Raw genomic sequence first — 16,448 nt, 5'->3', positions numbered from 1 at the left:
TCAACAGGCAGTGATCAATGGCTCCATGTCTAGTTGGCAGCCAGTTTCAAGCGGAGTGCCCCAAGAGTCGCTCCTGGGGCTGGTTTTGTTCAATATCTTCATTAATGATCTGGAGGATAGCGCGGACTGCACTCTCAGCAAGTTTGCAGATGACACTAAACTGGGAGGAGTGGTAGATACACTGGAGGGTAGAGATAGGATACAAAGGGACCTAGACAAATTAGAGGATTGGGCCAAAAGAAACCTGATGAGGTTCAACAAGGACAAGTACAGAGTCCTGCACTTAGGACGGAAGAATCCCATTCACTGTTACAGACTAGGGACAAAATGGCTAGGAAGCAGTTCTGCAGAAAAGGACCTAGGGGTTACAGTGGACGAGAAGCTGGATATGAGTCGACAGTGTGCCCTTGTTGCCAAGAAGGCTAACAGCATTTTGGGCTGTATAAGTAGGGGCATTGGCAGCGGATCGAGGGATGTGATCATTCCCCTCTATTCGACATTGGTGAGGCCTCATCTGGAGTACTGTGTCCAGTTTTGGGCCCCACACTACAAGAAGGATGAGGAGAAATTGGAAAGAGTCCAGCAGAGGGCAACAAAAATGATTAGGGGGCTGGAGCACATGACTTATGAGGAGAGGCTGAGGAAACTGGGATTGTTTAGTTTGCAGAAGAGAAGAATGAGGGGGGATTTGATAGCTGCTTTCAACTACCTGAAAGGGGGTTCCCAAGAGGATGGAACTAGACTGTTCTCAGTGATAGCAGATGACAGAACAAGGAGTAATGGTCTCAAGTTGCAGAGGGGGAGGTTTAGGTTGGATATGAGGAAAAACTTTTTCACTAGGAGGGTGGTGAAGCACTGGAATGGGTTATCTAGGGAGGTGGTGGAATCTCCTTCCTTAGAGGATTTTAATGTCAGGCTTGACAAAGCCCTGGCTGGGATGATTTAGTTGGGAATTGGTCCTGCTTTGAGCAGAGAGTTGGACTAGGTGATCTCCTGAGGTCCCTTCCAACCCTGATATTCTATGATTCGATTCTATGGGGCTTCCACCATCTCCCCTGGGGAGGGGATCCTAGCAGCTAATGCAGCCCACCATTGGGAAACGTTTCCTCATAGTCTTTGTCTTCATCTCATCCCAGTTCTTCCAGCTGTGTCCCATGGAGTTCACAGTGAGCCATCTCTGCCTTGCTCTGTGCCTGAGGGCAAGTCCCAGGGATCTCTGCAGCCAGCTCAGACTAATTTCTGTGGCCAGGTCTGGGGCAGGCCTGGGAATTGGGGGACAGCTTCAGTTAAAACAATGGAGGTGTTTTAAATTGAACTGAACATGAGAATGAATAATCCAGTCAGCACACAGCAGCTGCCATCGCTGTCCAATTCAGTTCACACCCGGCACTACAGGGGCGGGGGTGAAGGGGACATCCACTCCCTCCCCTCTCCCCATGACCTTCAAAGGGCTCCAAACTATTGTCAGAAAAGCCAAAACATGTATAAATTAGCCAGTGCTAAGCAGTGGAAGTGACAGTGCGAGGCTTTGTTATTCACAGCTCTGTCTGCTGCATCATTTGTGTAACTGACACCACCACACTTTCATGTTCATTTTTAAAATAGCAACATCCTGGGACTCCAAAATAGCCACACGCCCCCAGTAATGGTACCCTAGAACCGACCCAGATTCTGTTGGACCAACAAGAGGGGAATCTGCTCCTGAAGATAACGTTGGGCTAACCCAGGGAAGTCAGCTGGGGGTTAGAAGGGAAGGGCCATAAGGGGTAAAGGTGAACATCTCCCTGTGCCCTGTATACACACACACACACACACACACACACACACACACACACACACACACACACACACACACACACACACACACACACACACACACACACACACACTACTGATCCAGAGCATGGGAACGGGGCAGAAGGAGGATGGTGGTGAGAGACAAAAGAGGAGGAGGGAGGGTGTATAGGGAAATTAGGAACCTAATGCTAACTCCTATAGGATGGGATTGTTAGTGCACTGGACTGGAACTCAAGAGATCTCAGCTCAGTTCCCAGGTCCTCTGTGATCTTGGACAAATCACTTAAGCTGTGTGGTTAAGATTTTCCATATTGACTAGTGATTTTGGGTGCCCCTTAGCTTCTGGGTGTCCATCCCAATACACCTTCCACTCTCCTGGTTTTCAATATGCGCTGAATACCTGCCCTTTGAAATCAGGGCCCCTTCAGGCACTTCAGGTTGGGCACTCACAATCACTGGTCATTTTTGTAAACCTCGGCCTTTGTGCCTCAATTCCCCGTCTGGGGATACTGCAATTCTCTACTTCCTGGGGGGCTGTGAGGGTAAATCTGTTAATGTGCATTACTAAGGTGATGGGTGGCAGAGAAAAACCTAGGGCGAAAGGAATTCCCAGCACATGGCGACATCCATGCCAATACTAAAGGAAGCATGAAGCTCTAACACTGGGCATGTCAAATAAGGGGGCGGTAAAAGCACCTAACAGACCTTTTCCCATCTCCAGATACAAAGGTCCAAATTTTGCTTTCACTTACTCCAAATTTACCTCTGAGGTCTATGCTAGACATGCTACATCGGCTGGTGAAGATGCTATATGCCGATGCGCTCGCCCATCAGCATGTTTACTCCTCCTCTGCGAGAGGCAGATGCTGTATCGGCGGGAGAGTGTGTCCCGCCAACAGCGCGCTGGTGCGGACAGTGCTTAGGTCGCTGTAACTTGCATCACTCGGGGGGGAGGAGCGTCTTTTTCACAGGCCTGCATGACGTAAATTAGATAGGTTTAAGCAGTAGTATAGACCTGCCCTGAATCTACATTGGTGTATCCACAACTCGAACAGGGCCTACTATGGCTAATTAAGCCTTTGGCCAGATGCAGAGTAACTGGAAATGGTATGTGACCAAAGCCAAACAGTGGCTGGAACCATAAATGACACCGTAATCTGCATTGTATTTGATCATTGATTGCAGCAAGACGTTAGTAATAAAAACAATATCAGTCATTAGCCAGCAATTAGCAGGGCCTTTTCCCAGCCGCCTCTTTCGCACACCATCCTCCACAGCCTTGCAATCGCTCCCTCCTACTGGCCATTCTGTCCTCCCTTGGCTTCTGAGTCACTGAGTGCCTGGTTCTCCTCTCCCACCGGATTAAAACTGGTCTGTCTACACGCGTTGCAGTCATGCCCCGACAGCAAGCATGCTCAGATAGCCAGCCATGGCTCTTGTAATAAAGGAGAGGCAGGATGGTTCAGTGGTTAGGGAACTAGCTCTAGCATGCGACGACCCGGGGTTCAGGTCTCCACTCTACTGCACCCTCCCGGTTTGGCCTCAGGCAGGTCTCCTAGGCTCAGATCTTCAAAGGTATTTAGGCACCTAACTCATACATTTCAGTGGCCATTAGGTGCCTAAATACCTTTGAACAGCTTAATGTCTCTGGGCCTCCGTTTCTCCATCTGTAAAATAGGGCTACTAGTACAGCACGATTGTGAGGGTAAGTACAGCAGTGGGCGAGGTGCTCTGAGCCTATGATCATGAGAGCTCTACCAGTGACTCAGATAGATAAAGCAAATTGGGACTGCCCCAGGAATTCTGGCCACTGTGGCTCTTTGTAATCTGGCTGTTGTGTTGTCCAGACTCAGTTAGGCCCCGGCACTTCCTCTCCTCACCCCTCCTTTGCAGGGAGGCCCAGGTGGGCGCTCAGCCAAAGAGGCAATACACTGTTTACTGTCTATTACTTAAACATTAATCTTGTTTAAGCACCACTTAGGCGATGGCTGCTGAGCTTGTTCTGTGCTGCAGGGCTGTTGGGATCTTGAAATAAACGAGCCTTCCTCCTCTCTCTCACTTTCCTGGGGTCTTTATTGCCCCAAATAAAAAGTCACTCTGGGTAATAGTTAACTTTAATTGCCCAGCCCTGTGTTGGCTGCATGGTACCACACCACCTGGGAGGCTTTAGGGATTTATAACCATCCGAAAAGACAGATAAAGGCCCAGTTAAATGGGCTAAAACTCTAGTTTCTGTGCAATGACTCTGCTGCTGGGGACCCTACCACTGGACCTAGTCACAGCCCAGAACCCCAATGTGATCATTTGTGTCTCTCCGCCACCTCTCCCCAGCAGTGGCTGAACTGGGTCTCATGCTGATGGGACGAAATGGGCCTGAGTCACAACACTGGGATTTCCCTTTCAATCCCCCACCCCCCAAAGGTAAAGGGGTTCTGAGCCAGGCCTTTGCTTCACCCTAAAGGAAATGGGCGTGTCATTCGGCAACCTTCAATGTACATCCTCATTGAGGCTGGGAATGCGGAACGCAGAAGATGTTGCAATCTTGTGTTAGGAGATTTGGTGGAGGAGTCTTACGTGCACACGTTACAACTCCTGGTTGATTAGGCTGGCACTGGCTTCCCGCTGCAATTCCTGGCCACTTGGTACTGCAGCACCAGTGACTGGCATCTCAGTCTATTATATTAAAACAGCCCAGGTCCCATTTGGGACCCCAGTGGTCTAGACACTTTACAAACTCAGCTGTAGAACCGGTCCTTGCCTGGAAGAGCTTTCAGTCATTAAAAAGTATCAATTCCAAGTTGAGAATAACCACCCAACCATAAGTTTCTGGGCCATAACCTGGTGGGGGCCCAGACAGAGGTGTAGCCAGAGCACCAGTAGCCACCGGTTGATGGCCCTCAACGACCCCCACTGAGTTCCTGAGATACCTGAATAACCCGTTGAGCTGCTCTCTCTTCACAGCGCAGTTAATTGTGTTTTCCCAAGTCAATGGATAACTTTACAGCCTGGGCCATGAAAACATCAAACAGAGCAACCTTGGGGAGAGATTTTTTGTCAATTCAGTTTGAAAATGAAATTGGCCTAAAAGGCAATGATTCAGCTGGCATTGCTAACTGGCAGACACCCATAGCCCTGGCATGTAAAAGGGCTGTTAAACAGCGGGCAAAGTTCAGAGCACGGCTGCATCTGAAACCCAGTACCTTGCTGCCTTCTACTATATTCTGTGTTCTGCCAGCCATTGCCCTGTGCGGGAAGCTAAGATGTTAGAGCCATGACTCTGGGTGCACCCAGCCTGTAGCATGATACTGTGATGATATTTGACATGTGTAGCTTGGCTACAGAGGGACATCCAGGAACATTAATCCAGATTAACTACAAATGTGAATTTGAAGTGGATTAGTTAAACCACATTAAATCCCTGTGTGGATGCTGTTAGTCAGAATTAAAGTGGCCCCAATTCAGTTTACTTTGGAAGTATGGCCTAGTATATACCTAAAAATTAGGTACTGTCAGCCTCCTGGTATTTGCCTTGCTTTTTATTCCTTCTCCAAGCCCTGCCTCCCTGTCCTTGAGCGTTGGAGCCCCTGGCATTCCTCCAGCTTTAACAGCCCCATAACTGCTCAGATCAGTTAATAGTATCGAACTAGGGGGTTTACAGCAAGCGTTGCTTCATCGCCGAAACACAAACAAGGCCAAGCAGGCAGTGCAGCTCAGGCTGTGGCTTTGCAGCGGGTGGTGAAAGTCATTCTGAACCCAGGGGCGGGAGTGGGCCATCGCTGGAGGAAATAGCCCACGGCTGTCCCAGAAAGGCCAGTGGCCTGTGATTAACGTGCCATCACAATGCTGTTTGCATTTGGGTTCCTACCCTCTGGTTCACTAGGACACCGCTCTCTTCTGGCTCTGCTATCAGTGCTCCCTCCCATAGCAGAGAGGAACCAGAGCTGGGGAACTTGGTGGCGATGACTGAATCCATGTAAACAGAATAAGGCTTTGTTTCTATTGAGGATTTCAGACCTCAATAGTCTGGGCCCTGGCCCAGAGCAAACCCCTTCATGGAAATAGGGGAAACCACAGCTGCTATTGGCACAAGAGGAGAGTTAGAAACTGGGGCAAGTTGGGTTGATAGTGGGTTTGCCTGTCTACACTGGGGGGTTGGACTGGTGCAGCTCCACTAAGACTCAGCCCCACAGACAAGGCCCATGCGTCAACCTGAGCATTTGTCTCATATTTAAACCAAGCCTGATTTTTCTCCCAGTATTTCTTAGAAATCGGACCAAGCCACAAATGCTGGCTCTAGCTCCACATCCCAACTCTTCTGTAGCTCACAGAGTTTGGGGCCCAGCCCAGCTCCATTGTTTATTTCATATACCCACCTCTCCTCTGCCTGATCCCAGCTGAGACCAGAAGCAAGACACACACGACATCTCGGACTGATGTTTACACTGATGAGCCAGAGTGCTCACAAGAGAGTTTGTGCTCATGAGATTGTTTTTGACCCAGCTTTCAAAACAAAGAGGCTCAGATTTGAGGCAGAGTCAGCCAATGGCTAGAATACTGGGCTCAGATTTAAGAGCTCTGGGTTCTGGTGCCAGCTTGACCACTGACTTGTGTGACTTAGCACTAATTCTCCTCTCTGCACCTCCACTTCTGCGCCTATGGAATGGGGATGTTCCTTACCCACCATTATAAGGCGCTTTGAGACCTGTGGATGACAATGCTCAGATATTTTTATTTTCCAAATGGACCGAAATGTTGGGAGCGACTGAAAATCACCCATGGCGAGTCCTGAGTTTGAATCCTGTTTCTGTGCTCCTGTTAAAAGCAAAGTGCTCCCACAGAGCAAGAGATTGGGATGCATGGGAAACTCCTCATTTAGTCGTTCCTAAGGGCAGCTTATTTATTTATTCTACCCCCACCCTCACCCTCACCCCAGTCCTGTTGGATGGAGTAACTTCCCTTGCTTTTATGTCTGTTGTTCAAAGGTACCAAGGCTACCCTCTTGGAACTGCAGCCTGCTGGGACTGGCGGCCACAGAGAACCACAGATGCAATGTTGCTGTATGTGCAGCACACTCACACGGCTTTTGTTCTCGCTCACGGAAGACAGAGCAGCAGCCAACTCCCTGCATTGAGGTAACAGCTCCCAGCTGGGCTTCCAGGGAATTGGGATACCTGTTTGGTCCTTCTTTGAGCAGGGGGTTGGACTAGATGACCTCCGAGGTCCCTTCCAACCCTGATATTCTATGATTCCCAGCTTGAAGCCCTCACCCCAATGCCCTGCCCTAGCCTGGTGAAAATGAGTGACTTGGGGGGGGGCAGAGCCTCAGGGAAGTGGGTTGAGGGGCAAGGGTGTTCAGGTTTCTGGAATTAGAAAGTTGACAGCCCTGTGCCACAGGAAAAACTTCCACTTCAGGCCCTGGAGGACTGTTCCTAGAATGTCCAGACTCTTCCCATGCTGGCTGCAGGCACCAGAGCAACACAAATGTCATTGGACAGATTCAGAGCTGTGACGTGCCTCATCCTCTAAACCCTCAACCTGCCCCCTCAGACAGCATATCTCCTCCCAACCTCTGACCCCCTGCTTTCCAGCTTCCCTGGCCTGCTCATCTCTACAGCTAGCCAGACTGCTTGCAGCTGGGGGCAGAAAGGGATGTGGGGTATCAAAGGCTGAGCATGGTGCTGGAGCATTTGACATCCCACCAGTGCAAAGTATGCTGGGATGGCTATGTTCTAGTACCCTTTACAGTATAGGCACTGGGCTCAGGTCTATACTCAGTCTGAAGTCAGGGCTAAAATGCCCACCGACCTTGCTTGGAGAAGGCCCAGGCCCTTAGTCGGCTACTGCCTGAGGAAGAGAATCTGTTATTACCCCTACCCCACAGAGGGGGTGATTGGCCATAAAGGGTGACTACACCCAAATGAGGCACAGAGCTGTAGCCAGGGGAACGGTGCTGGAGCTGTCAGTATATGCTGGCACTAGCTCCTGTAACTATAGCGTTCGATACACATGCTGCTAAACCTGTTGCGTGGCGTCTGGCACAGACACGCCGCACGATGCAGACGTGTAATGCTGACAGCACGGCACTCGTAGCCGCCAACCGTTGCTCTGTGTGCCATGTAGGCTAAACAAACAGCCTGGGCTCGGCTTTCTCAGGCCGCCCCTGCTCGCGCCTGCAGGGTCTTGCCTAGCAGTTTAGCTGCCAGTTTGCCCTTCCCATGCATTCAGTGCCTTGCGTGTGACCTGGTGGCCCAGTGCATGGCTGGGTCATGGACCTGTAGAGCCAGCAGTAGGGCTGCAGATGGTTTGTAGAGGACACAGAGCTGAGCCACCATGTGTGAGCGCCACATAGCTGGAGGCTGTTTGGATCTGGGTGTTTGCTTCAGGCCCATCTCCAGCTGATATATTTTCAAAGAGACTAGCCCAGGAGACTGAAATCTCTGTTTAGCCACAGAACAGGTACAGCATGTATAGCAGCAGAGCGCACGCACCCCTGTGCAGGAGGGCTTGGGAACTGTTTCTCTGTTTTGCCAGGGCCAGAGCAGGCAGGAATCTAGGGACCTCCCACTTCATCTTTGTTGCAGGAATGACCCAGGAAAACTGCAACTGGACGTCCAGGGAGAATCCTTGGATGAAGCTTCTAAAGGAGGAGTGTGTGTGGGGGGGGGGGGGGAATCTGCTCACCCTATTGTTTACTTTGCTGTTTTAGGCCCAGCTTTTTAAAGGTATTTAGGGGTTGCTCTGCTGAGTGTTGCAGGGCCTATGTGACTCAGCTGGCTAAGGACCATTTTCATAGGGGACCTAACCACTTAAGAGTAGAACTGAGCAAACTTTAGTGCACAAAATACTTCTTCAGCAAAAAAAAGCCAATGTCGAGTCTGTGACACCAAAACCTCACACAAATGTGGTTTTGATTTTGCCAAACAGATTTGGTTGGGGCGGGGGGAGGGGAAGAAACCCTAAAAAAAAGTGACATCTTTCAATTTTTCACTTTGAAACTTTTCATTCAAACTGTTAATTGTATTTTAAAAAATCAAAACTATTAATGAATGGTTGAAATTGACATGAAACATTTCAGTTTTGTCAAAGTGAAACATTTTGTGTGTGTCCTCCTTTTTTTTTTTTTTTTTTTTTGCCATTTGAAGAAATTTTCATTTTTGCTTCAACCTGAAACTTTTTTTCACCCCAGCTCTAGTGAGTAGTCCTGTCACCCTATGGGGGAGTGGGGGAAAGCATGGCGAACAAGGCCACTGGTGGAGCATTGCAGCAAAAGCTGGCATCACCACTGCCCATGTTGTGCCTGCTGTGTGGCTAAAAAGAGGTCACCAGGCCCCAGCGATGGCCACCCAGTGCCGTTCTCCATAGTAAAGCCACATTTTTCTTTTGTTAGTGCTGCTACTTCAGAGCTGGAATTGTCAAAGGAGTCGTAGACACCCACATCCCGCTGCATTTCAGTGCTTTGGGTGCATAGTGTCTGTGGCAAGCTCAGCCCAGGCCCTTCCAGTGCATGTGACCATCACAGGTGCCATTTTCAGTGCCTCCCTAGCGACTCCACTTCTGCCTGCAGTCACCTTCCTATGCTGGGGCACGTGGGCTCACATTTGCTGTTGGTATTGAGGCCTCAGGTTGGTATTGAGGCAGGGGGAAGTGGCCCTATCTCCTTCTCCAGGCTGAACAGAGAAATGGATTTATGGCACGGGCCACAAAAGTGCGTGTGTCAATGCAAAGTGCGGTGCACCACAGGTCAGTATGGCCGGCTGGAGCGCATTTAGTGTGTGGAGCCGGTGTGGGCTGTTTCACACAAGGGAGAGCTGGTAGGTGTGCTCACCAAGCTGGGCAATCAGGAAAAAATATTTTAAAAATACCTGGGGTTATTTTAAGGGGTGGGAGAATATGGGCATAGTTTGGGGGGACAGGATGCATTACCCCGCCCAAAAAAGAGGTCAGGCTGGGGGTGGGGGGAGGGCACACAGGTTCAAGTGCTACTTCCCCCGATTTCTGTGAATGCCAAGCTGTCTGGAGCTTTCTCTGCTCGGCCTGCCGGGGTTGGGAAAGAGGACTCTCATTCCCACGCTGCGCCTCCCCCCAGCCAGTTTCCAGCTTGCTTGGCCCCTCTCCTAGCAAACCAGGGGGAGCAGAAGGGGTGGCATGGAGCTGCTTCTCCTGCAAGGTGCTTACTGCCTCTGCAGCTGGATGCTGCCTCCTGTGAACTAGTTCTAGTCATCGTCCCCTTCTGTGTGCGCTGGGTGCCCTGCATGGCCACCATCCTGTTTTCTGTACAATGGTGAGTACCTGCAGTGGGGCGAGGGAAGGAGGTGGGGTGGGGCTGTGGGGCAGGGGGAAGAGGCAGTGGGGAAGGAAGGGGGATGGGATCAGGCAGGGGGATGAGAAGGGGATAGGGGGATGGGGCAGGGTGGAGAGGAAAGAGAACGGGGTGGGGAGAGGAAAGGGGAGAGGATGGAGCAGTGGGGAAGGGGGTGGGGGTGGGGCCAGGGAGGGGGTGGGGAAGAGAAGGGGATAGGGGAATGGTAGGAGGAAGCCCAGCATGCACTATCCCCTCAGCAGCAGCTGGGGCTCCCCCATTAAGCTGGCCCATCCCCCAGCACTGGCAGCCCAGCGACCACTCCAGGTGGGGGAGAGACCCAGTGGGTCATGGAAACCGGCTTCAGCATGCACATATGTGCGCCACCCCCCTCTCCCCTCCCCAAATAGACCAGTCAACCTACACTTATGTAGGGGAGGCTTCCAGGCACTGTGACCCCTGGGCAATGGAGTGCATGACTATGACCAGCGCAGTCATGGTGGGGCATTGTGGGACAGCTGCTGGAGGACTGTGACGGCCACACAGCTCACAACGTCTACACTTGCAATGCAGTGAATGTGGCTCAATGCCATTTGGTCAGGTGAGCAGGCTGCACCAGAGATAAATTTGAACATAGACACGTGCAAATAGGTTGACACAAGGTGACTTACTTCAGCCTAGTTAGTTTGGTAGCGTAGAGGAAGCCTGAGGCCTTTTGTCTGCTCCTTGGTTTCTCTCAGAAACCAGATCCACCTCCTCCTGTGTCTCTCTTCACCATCCCTCCCACACCCACCCATATTTCCATGTTCCCTCTCCCCACAGGTCAAACCATTTCATTTGTAAAGCTACCCCCATGCCCAGGAGCAGGTCAGTTTGTGTTCTGCCCTGGGATCACTATCTTCTTGGGCTCTGACATCTGGAGCTTTGCCAACATTCTGTCACTGCAGCTGCCTCTTTTTGATCCTCCCCTTTCTCCCCCGTCCAAAAAAAAGAACCTGATATTTTCCTTTGTTCATGAAATAAAAATCCTGAGAATGTGAAAACAAACCAAAAAAACCCTTCCTCTACAGTGCTGGACAAAGGGGAAACTTTTATAGCGAGGATCCTGTCACCAAGACAGAGAAGCAGCTGTCATTGATGTAAGCATCATAGCAGAAGAAAATTCACATGTGCTCCAAAAAGGGAGCTCTCATTCCTATCCCTCCTGAGATATCATGACCCTGGAGGAAAGGCATCTCTCCCGAGAGTGGGGACACCGGCAAAAATGCCCAGCGAAGGCTGGTAATTTTTTGGTGCTGTAAACATCCTCCTTTGATTTGATCCGAGGTTTCCCCAGGCGCTCCAGGAGCTGACAGCAATCCAGAACTCTTAGGGACAGACTTTCAAAAGAGCTCAGCACCCAGCAGAATCTGTTGCAACAGTGGCAGCAGGGCTGGGTGGGAAATGGTTTTCTCGTCCTGTGAAAAAATTTACCATACTGAACAAATTTCCCATCTCAAATCCCAAAGTGAAAAATTTTAGCAAACTGAAAATCTGGGGGGAAAAAAATTAATTCAGGTCAATCAAAATGTTTCACTTAGATTTCAACCATTGGGTGGGGGCGGTAAACCTTTTTAAGTTGTAATTAGCTTAATTTTCAAAACACAAAGTAATTTCAAAGCGGCAAACTGGAGTTTTTCATTTGGAAAATGAGAGTGCAGAATGTTTGAACATTTTCTTCTAACCATTTTTGCAAGTCAAAACTTTGTCAAAAACCGACCCGTTCCCATGCATCATTTTGGTTTTGACAAATCCATATTTTTCAGTGAAAAAACTGTCAAAAAATTCCCAACCTGTTCGAAACTGGCAGCTCAGCGCCAGAACCAGTGGCTAGACTTTCAGCAGAGCTCAACCAATTGAGTGCAAGTTGGGTACTGAGGTATTTTGAAATCCTGACCCCTATTAACTAGTACCATTTACTTCGTACATGCTCATGTAGCTTATCCCAGTGAGCGCTGCTGTAGACATGCACAGATAGATAGAGCTAGTTTCCTTTACAATACCCAAACCACTTGCTGCTGGTTCTGAAACAAATTTGAACCTTAACCCAGGTATGTTGAAGGAGGTCATTAAGGTTCATGGGCCTGTCAAGCACACCCACGGGATGAGTTTCAGGTCGAGTGTACAGCAAACCTATTATAGTTTGGTGTCACAAACCTTGTGGAAGTGGCAGTTTCACATTTCTTTGATCTGAAACCAGGCAAAATTGGGCAGTTGTGACTGACTTCTCCTTTGAATTTTGAGATGGGTTCAAACCCGAGAATCCTCAGGTGTAAACACTTCTGAACTCTGGGGAAAATCAGCTGCAGTTCTTAGCTTTGCAGCTGATCACTAGTGACTAGATTTTCTAAAGTCCTAGGCATTCAGCAGCTCCCATTGGTTTCAATAGGAGGCAGCAGGGTCGGAGGGGGAAATTCTCCATTGTTCTCAATGGGAACTGCTGGGTACTTTTGAAAATTTATCTTCCTCCTCATCCATTGAGGTCAACGGGAGTTTTGCTGTTGATTTCAATGGGTGTGGTTCTGATCATTCCACTCCCATTACCCCTTGGGTACACACACCGACATGAATGGGAGTACTGGAAGAGGGAAGTAGTTCTCAACTTGCGTAAGGGTATCCCAATCTGGCTCAATAGGAGCAGGAGCAGGCTCCAGCTCAGCAATTGGACACCCAATCCAAATGCAGGCACCAATACACTGGGGCAGTTTGGATTCTTTCCATCCATTGCAAGATGGACCTAGTCCAAGTCCCTAGCAAACCAATCAAGAGCCAGAGGCATACAAAACTTGCTTGTCTCCGATGTGAATGCATTTCCAGGTTTTCCAGGAGGCTCTTTAGAGGAAGGAGTGAGTCAATTTCACATGTGATCTATTTCACTCTCTAGACTTTCTTTGGGTCACTTCAGGCTTCCAGTCATTCACTGGCCCTTGCGAGCTTGTCAGGAATAGTGGGGGGTCTATAGCCAGCATAAAGCCAGCAGAGTAGTTGATAAGCAGTAACCATCAGCCCAAAATGGAGGTTTGATATAGTGCTCAGGTGTATGGGCATGTGATTGCCTCTTGCTGTGTGGATCAGGCATGTATGAATATGAGACATGCTCAGTTCATACCAGCAGTATTGGGAGATCATGTCATAACTCGTCTCTGTAAATGCCCGGAGAGAAGGAGACTGGAGACCACGTCAAAAAAAAAATCATCAGTTAAACTGAGCAGTAGCACCTCTTGCTATGCTACTGCCCACTGACAGCTCTGCTAATGCATCTCAATTCAGCACCTCCCCCACCCCATCCCACTGCTCCAGTGCTGGTTTCCCCTGAGCAGAGTTTGTCAACTCTACAGCCTGTGGGGTGGTTTCAGGAATTGTATAAATGAGGCCACCAGACTCAGTGTTACCAGTTCATTCCCCAGTCTCCAGCGGTGAAGGGTATGTCAACCTGCCCCATCTGTTGGCCTTTCCTGAGGGAACACCTACTCTGAGCACAGAGAGATACTGTTTCCCACCTTTGCTTACTTCTTGTTTTTCAGGTTTCCTGTGGAATCGCAGGGGTTAGCAGTTCAAAAACCTCAGCATGACCCGGTGCTCAGCTGAGAGCTCTGCCCCAGCCACAGTCCAGCCACAGGCAGTCCATGCAATCAAAGGGCACTGCGGGCAAACCTTAGTTCAGCGGATGGCCTCCAGCTGCACTCTGGTGATGACTTGGCTGTTACTTTGGGAACTCCAGGGCACTTAGGAAAAGCAGGCTAGGAAACATCATTATAGATAAGAGACGAGGTCAGGAAGAGAAGAACTTTGATCATGGAAGATTTTGATTACTCAGATTCAGACAGTGATAACACAAGGGCACAGATTCCCATGAAGGGACCTTGCCTCTGGAGGGAATTGCTGTGTTTTTTTCTATACACTTTGCTGAACAGCTCCAGTCCTCCCATACCAGCAAAATGAGAGGCTATATCTCTGCTGCCGCAATGCAGCCGATTGAGCACAAACAGAGCTGCTGGTATGGGAGCTCCAGTGCTTCCTTTCACCCACCAGGAGTACTCAGATTCTGAGAAGCAGCCTTGAAACCTATCAGGAGTGGAGATCCTGATTTGAACAGAATGCTCCTTCTCCTGTCCTTCAAGCCAGCTTCTTTGTAAGCTGTCTGGCCAAATGTTGCAACATTGCATAGTCTCTTACCGCCAGCTTGTCATGTCTTAGCCAATCATCCCAGTTCATACTACATATTGCATCTATCTAAGAACATAACATAAGAACATAAGAAAGGCCATATCGGGTCAGACCAAAGATCCATCTAGCCCAGTATCTGTCTACCGACAGTGGCCAATGCCAGGTGCCCCTGAGGGAGTGAACCTAACAGGTAATGATCAAGTGATCTCTCTCCTGCCATCCATCTCCATCCTCTGACGAACAGAGGCTAGGGACACCATTCTTACCCATCCTGGCTAATAGCCATTTATGGACTTAGCCACCATGAATTTATCCAGTCCCCTTTTAAACATTGTTATAGTCCTAGCCTTCACAACCTCCTCAGGTAAGGAGTTCCACAAGTTGACTGTGCGCTGCGTGAAGAAGAACTTCCTTTTATTTGTTTTAAACCTGCTGCCTATTAATTTCATTTGGTGACCCCTAGTTCTTGTATTATGGGAATAAGTAAATAACTTTTCCTTATCCACTTTCTCAACATCACTCATGATTTTATATACCTCTATCATGTCCCCCCTTAGTCTTCTCTTTTCCATCTCTGTCTATGTATCTAAGCAGCCATCACCAAGGGATCTAAGCACCATTTAAGTCAGAGCCATAACACATTCTTTATTAAATAAACAGTAGGATGTAGTCTCTCCACTGCTATCTTGAGTGAGAATATTTAGTATTCATCTGCTTAGAGCCACAGGCCATTTTCAAGAGAAGAGGCTAAGGATCTTGCGCCATCTCCTAAATGTAACGTCTCAATTCCCCACCATTCACATGACCATAGTGAGGACAACATGACAGAGCAGAACCTAAATCATGAGTTTCATTCACTCTGAGACACTCACACAGGCAGGGGTAAGGACACAATAAGAGGATTTTTGGCTCATTTCCTTAAAGGTATTTAGGCACCTAACTCCTATTGAGTTCAAGGGAAATTAGGAGCCTAAATAACTTTGAGGATCTGGCCCTTTCCGATTCCAGGCAACTGAGTATGAGTGACTTGCTTAGTTCCCGTGCCTGCCTTGGACTGAAAGAGACTCCCTTAATCTTTCTTGCAGCTTTCTCTCCTTGAGTCACTCTGCAAGTCACTATTCAACCTGGAAATGGCGGCTGAAAGAGAAGGACTAGAAGAAAAAAAAAAAAGACAGCAGAAGACTATAAACAAGATTATAAAAACCACAAGCGAAGATTCTAAAGCTACTTTTCGCAGCCTCCTAAAAAGGTTTCCTTCTAAAACAGCATAAATACTAGAGAAGTTGAACATTTTTGACCAAAAAAATCTTCCCAGTGCAATAGTATTTTGGTTTGTTTGGTCAAACAGCTAAATCTTTTGTAGGAAAATGATGATTTTGACATTGTTTTCTGATCTTTTGCCAGGCAAATTCAAAACAAAATATTTCATTTTAAATCAATAGTCGGCCATTTCACAGTGTGAAAAATATCAGAAAATGTTGACATTTTTAAACCAAACCTTTGGCTTTGATAAAAAATGGTCACATTTTTCATTTTGACATTTCCAAATAGAATTTTGAATTCCTTGAAAATGGTGGATATTTCAACTTTTTGTCCCATTTTTGAGACAAAAATAAATGTTGAAATCTCAGCATTTCCTGGCGCATAGAAATTCTATTTTCTGAATTGCTTTAGTGACTAGAGTCTTCACCAAGACCAAGTAGAGCTGGGTAGGTTTTTTTTCAGCTAAACATTTTTTTGGTAGGAGAATGTTGATTTGTCAAAACTGAAACTTTGTAGAAAGGGTTGGTTTTTGACAAATTTCCTAATTACAAATTTTTCTTTAAAAAGTTTCAAAATCATCAAAACATCCTGTTTTCACATTTTCAAAATGAGAATGTTCAGTTTTTTGGTTCAAAACGACTTTTCATTTTGAAATTTAAATTAATGTAAACAAATGTAAAGAAAAAGAGTGAGTTTAAAAAATTTCAAAATTCTCAAAAGGAAATGTTTTGCTCAAGCTGATCCAAAAATTTTTGGTATTTTTGGTTCATGAAAATTTTTGAGATTTTGACATCCCAATTTGGGACAAGAAAAAAACTCCTGAAAATTCTTGTGATGGGAAAACCATTTCTTGCCAAGGTCTAATGCAGAGAGTAAATCAGTG

Source organism: Mauremys mutica, chromosome 9, assembly GCF_020497125.1.
Source record: "Mauremys mutica isolate MM-2020 ecotype Southern chromosome 9, ASM2049712v1, whole genome shotgun sequence".
NCBI lineage: Eukaryota > Metazoa > Chordata > Testudines > Geoemydidae > Mauremys > Mauremys mutica.
This window is presented reverse-complemented; position numbering follows the sequence as displayed.